Here is a 6000-nt window from a genome sequence, read left to right on the forward strand (position 1 = left end):
ACCACTCTATCTACCTGTCCTGTCACTTTCAGGGACCTGTGGACATGCACTCCAAAGTCTCTCACTTCTTCTACCCCTCTCAATATCTTCCCGTTTATTGAGTGTCCCTTGCTTTGTTTGCCCTCCCCAAATGCAATACCTCACACTTCTCCAGATTGAATTCCATTTGCCATTTTTCCGCCCACTCAACTAATCCATTCATATCATTCTGAAGTCTACAGCTATCCTCCTCACTATCAATTACACGGCCAATTTTTGTGTCATCAGCAAATTTCCCAATCATAGCTCCCACATTTAATTCCAAATCATTAATATATACCACAAACAGCAAGGGACCCAACACTGAGCCCTGTGGAATGCCACTGAAAAAAGCTTTCCATTCGCAAAAACATCCGTCGATAACTATCCTTTGTTTCCTGCCACTGAGTCAATTTTGGATCCAACCTGCCACATTCCCCTGTATCCCATGGGCTTTCATTTTATTGACCAGTGGGACCTTATCAAATGCCTTACTAAAATCCGTGTAAACCACATCCACCGCACTATCCTCATCAATGTTCCTTGTTACTTCCTCAAAAAACTCAGTCAAGTTAGTGAGACATGACCTTCCCTTTACAAATCCATGCTGACTATCCCTGATTAATCAATGCCTTTCTAAGTGGCAGTTTATCCTGTCCCTCAGAATTGTTTCTAATAATTTACCCACCACCGAGGTCAGACTGACTGGTCTATAATTATTTGGCCTTTCCCTCACATCCTTTTTAAATAATAGTACAACGTTCGCAGACCTCCAATCCTCCGGCACCTCCCCCAAATCCAGTGAGGATTTGAAGATGATCCTCAGCGCATCCATTATTTCCTCCCTGGCTTCCTTTAACAACCTCAGATGCAAACCATCTGGCCCTGGTGATTTATTCATTTTCAAGGATGTCAGACCCTCTAGTACTTCCACTCTCATTATGCTTATCGTATCTAATATTTCACACTCCTCTTCTTTTACGACAATGTCTGCATCATCCCTCTCCTTTGTGAAGGCAGAGACAAAAAACTCATTAAGAACACCGCCCACATCTTCTGGATCCACACAGAAGTTCCCTTGTACATCTCTGAAAGGCCGTACCCTTTCCTTAGTTATCCTCTTGCTCTTAATGGACTGATAAAACATCTTTGGGTTTCCTTCAAGTAGTTGTATCCAGTCCACATCCACCAAATCACCTCTCAGTTTTGTAAAATTTGCCTTCCCCCAATTTCGAACTTTTACTTTTCGAGCTGCCCTGCCATTACTTAGCTTTACAAACTCATTATTGCTCGTGTAATAAGTGTAATAACTAGAATAATTTACCAGTTACTCACCGATCAGCTTCTTCCCCTGTACCATGGAGGCTGAAAAGGCAGAAAAGAAGAGAGACCAAAGAGCATCTCCTTCCCCGAGTCAGTGAAGTCCCTCACACATCAACTCACAGCTTTACACTCTGTCCAAACAGCACTTTCTAATTAGTAATTATTCATAAATTACACTAACTGAAACATTAGTAACCTGACCAATTACAAGGTAGCTATTTGAGGGTTTTTAAACAAAGAGCTTTTTTCCCTATCCTGATTTCAGGTCCCACTCTGGACACTTGCTTTTGATTCCAGGACACTGAGGGCGGGGTGCTGCCGAATATACAGGCCGTGCTGCTGCCCAAGAAAACCAGCGCTCCGGGCACCAAAACCAAGTCAATCTGCCAGGATTTTATCAAATACCCAAAGGCTCTTTTCAGATCCACCCACAGTATCTGAAAGAGCTGATTACTGTCTGAAGTCTGCTGTACCCACACCTCTGGCTATCCCTCTTCATCTAGAACAACCAGCGTCATCTTCCATTCCTTTCACCATCATGTGTTTAACTCGCTTCTCCTTTTCGACAGTCAGATATCAATGTAATAATGAAATGATCTGTGTCAGTGCTGGCCATTTCCCTGTCCTGAATTCAGACCCCACTCTGGACACTTGTTTCCCATTCCAGGACCTTCTTGTATTAATATTCAGCACCACCTGTCAGTCAGAAACTTGTCTCAATGAACCGATCCTTTTACTGAACTTCCAACTGCTGCTCTCTATTTCTCGAGGGAAAGAGCTGCTCACTGTATAAGGATGTGAGGGGAATGTAACCCGGCTGCTGGTGAGAAGGTCACGTCTTCTCAATCAAAAGCCTTTTACTTTACTTCAGTGATTCCCAGATTCCCAGCTGGTCTGTTGAGGATTTTGTTTTCACAGAAATATCTTGTTAAATACAAATCTGATTCCAACATGTCAATACCAGGACAGAATGGGAACCTTTTAAAAGGATGAAGCAACTATTTCAGTGTCTTCTCACTGTCCCCCTGAAGCCTGTGTGAAGGGGAATTACCAATAGTCTGTAATTTATTACTTCCACACCGAGTTTGAGTTATTTGTCGCGTGAAAGATTGCTGAACGGAGTCTTTTACTGTCAGTTACGGATGAGAAGTTGACAAAAATTGGCAAAATAAAGCTGTTCATAAAATAGCAGCAGCAATTTGAGTCGGTAAAAGCAAAATTGTGTTTTAAAAGTTTATTTAAACCGCTACGGGAAAATAGATTTTTATGTACTTTTCCAGTCGATCACTTCTTTTCCAAAGTGAAATTGGCGGCTTTCACAAATTCAAATATTCTGCCAGGTTGACAGGTTCAACCAATGATTTTTTGTATTTTGTGCTTCGAGGTTCTCTAATTGAATCACGCATATGAGCTCATGGTTGGGTGGCCTAATGGATAAGGTGTCTGATTTTGGTATATTCTATGATGTTAGCAGAAGCTTGCAGTTTCGAGTCTTTCCACTGTCATTTTGACCCAAAGGGATTATGCAGGGCTTTGGGGATCGAGTCGGGGACTGAACAGATTGCAAACCCGACATGGACTGAATGGGGCGAATGGCTGTCACTGACTTTATGAGAAGAGGGTGACCAATCAGAAGTGGGCTGGGGTGACAGCGGGCTCAAACTGCAGGAATTCCAGGTCCCTGAATGACTGAGCTGAAACTGATCAGTTTCACTGCAGGAAACACCGTCTCGGGGGAAATAACATCACAAATAATTCCATTTGACTAATAATTCAATTATAAAACAATGGGCAGATGTGAAGGTGCGATGTTACTTTTCACTGTGAGGGGAGAATCCGCCATCTGGGTAAATCAGCAACTTTATAACATCGTCTGTACGTTTGGAAAAGAAACGATGAAAACTCTCCCCATAACCCTGGTGCGGTGGAAAGGCTCAATTCAGAGATTGGAATATAACGAGAGCACAACATAAATCATTAACTGCTATTTCCGGCATAAAACACACCCCAGCTCCCGTTCCCAGGTCACTGCTGTCCCTATGAGGCGGTGGGTGACTCTGAAAAGAGACTTTGTTTTGTGTTTCTGCAGGAAAACCACAAAGATCCTCCCAGGCAGTGAAACTCATCTTCCCAGAATCTCCATACCAGATTGAAACAGAAAACACAAAGACAGTGAGAAAGGTCCAGAGAGTTACTGAGCATTAAAACCAATGAAATAAACCAATTCAAGAGAGATGTTGGTGCAGCTTTTTCAGAGAGATTGTGGGTGGCTCTTAAAAGAGCCGTTGTGTTTCGAGTGTTTTCACTACATGGTGGAGTTTTATTTGGAGTTGATGTACTTGGTCACTCACTTTGTCCCTTCTCACATTCCGAGCGCTTTGTTGGGTGGAAATATTTATTCAGGCAGTTTCAACAGCTCAGAGCCGACATTGAGTCAGAAACCGGAAATGGGAGTACGAGACACAGACAAGGAATTTACGCTGGACCTTTATAAATCTCAATGGTTATAGGCCTCAGTTAGAGCGTTGTGTCTAATTCCATGCTCCACACTTTAGCAGGAATGTCAAGGCCTTAGAGAGGGTGCAGAGGAGATTTACTGGAATGGTATCAGAAATGCAGGAATTCAGCTAATGTGGAAAGAATAGGGGTCTGGGGTGTGTGAAGCTGGGGTCCTTCTTCTTAGAGCAGAATGGCAGTTAATAGTTGTGTTCAACATTGTGAAGAGTTTTTATAAGAATAAAGAAGTTTGACTGCAATTAGACAGAGCCTTGGTGAGATCACACATTATGGGCGGCACAGTGGTTAGCACCGCAGCCTCACAGATCCAGCAACCCGGGTTCAATTCTGGATACTGCTTGTGTGGAGTTTCCAAGTTCTCCCTGTGTCTGTGTGGGTTTTCTCCAGTTGCTCTGGTATCCTCCCACAAGCCAAAAGACTTGTTGGTAGGTAAATTGGCCATGATAAATTGTCCCCAGTATAGGTAGGTGGGAGGGAAATATAGCGTCGGTGGGGATGTGGTAGGAATATGGGATTAGTGTAGGATTAGTATAAATGGGTGGTTGTTGGTTGGCATAGACTCGGTGGGCCGAAGGGCCTTTTTCAGTGCTGTATCTCTCTGTGACTCCAGAGATGTGGATGCTCAATCATTGGGTATATCCAAGAGAGAGATCGATAGGTTTTTGGATACTAAGGGAATCAAGGGATTTGTGCTAGTGTGGTAAGATGGAGTTGATGTAGGAAATCAGCTGTGATCTTATTGAATGGCAGAGCTATTTCGATGGGCCGAATGGCCTACTCCTATTTTTTATGTAAAGTTCCATTCCTCTCAGGGAATATGTTATTTTCAAAAAGAGAAATACTGCACACACTGGAAATCTGAATAATAACAGAAGATTCTGGAAACACTCAGCAGTTCCAGCAGTATCTGTGGAGAGAGGAAGGGAGGAGCAATGTTTCAGGTCTATAGAAGGGTCACAGAACTGGACCATTAACCCGAGCTTCTCTTCTCCACAGTTGTTTCCGGACTGGCTGAGTGTTTTCAGTATTTTAGGCTTTTTCTTTCTGTATTTCATCCTTTTCCCACTTGACTATTTGCTGTGAAACTTTCAGCGTTGTGCTCAATTCTTTGTCTCGTTGTGTTTTCTTTATTTGAAGCAATGTAAATAGTATCCTGAAATGAATTTGCCAAATGGTTGGGCAAATTGTTACAACCAGTTTTTGAGCAAGTTCTCCACATACACAGTGAAGGATTCCTTCACATTTGTGAAGACCATACAGGACTTGCATATCGATAGCAATGCCGTGTCCATGTGTCATTTGACATTGCTAGCCTATTCACCAATGTACCACTTCAGGAAGCCATAGATATTTGCACTGCAGTGCTATATCATGGTGATCTCGACCCGCCACCATTGTGTGAATCAGTATTCATTGAACTTATGAACTCGGCAACTTGCACAGTTGAGTTCAGTTTTATTGACACCATGTATCGCTGGTGTTGCCATGGGATCCCCTCCAGGCCCAGCTCTCACAAACATCTTTGTTGGATTCCATGACAAACCTGTTTTTAAGGGAATGACACCTAACCTCCTTCCTCTTGCATATTTCCAATATGTAGATGATACATTTGCTATCTTTGAATCCGCAGCTGCATGAAATAATTTCCTTGCACGTCTTCATGGGCTCCATCCTACACTCAAATTCACCTTTGGAATGGAGCTGTCAAATGAGCTCCCTTTCCTTGATGTACTAGTTGAGAAATCTGCTAAGGGGTTTTCTACCACGGTCTACCGCAAACCTACCTTCCCAGGTCAATGCACGCGTTGGGATTCTTACAGTTCCATGAGCTATAAGATTGGCCTTCTCGGCAACCAATCACTGACCGACATTGGCTCCTGGTCCAGCAACAACTCAACCTCAAAATCCTCAGACCTGCTGAGTGGTTCCAGCATTTCTTGTTTTTATTTCAAAATACTCATCCTTGTTTCTAAATCCTTATGTGTTCTCACCTGCCCCAACCTCCTTCCTCCCTCCGTAACCACCTCCCTCCCTCCCTCCGTAACCACCTCCCTCCCTCCGTAACCACCTCCCTCCCTCCCTCCGTAACCACCTCCCTCCCTCCGTAACCACCTCCCTCCCTCCCTCCGTAAACACGGAGTC

This window comes from Heterodontus francisci, unplaced genomic scaffold (genome assembly GCF_036365525.1).
Source record: "Heterodontus francisci isolate sHetFra1 unplaced genomic scaffold, sHetFra1.hap1 HAP1_SCAFFOLD_43, whole genome shotgun sequence".
Taxonomy (NCBI): Eukaryota; Metazoa; Chordata; class Chondrichthyes; order Heterodontiformes; family Heterodontidae; genus Heterodontus; species Heterodontus francisci.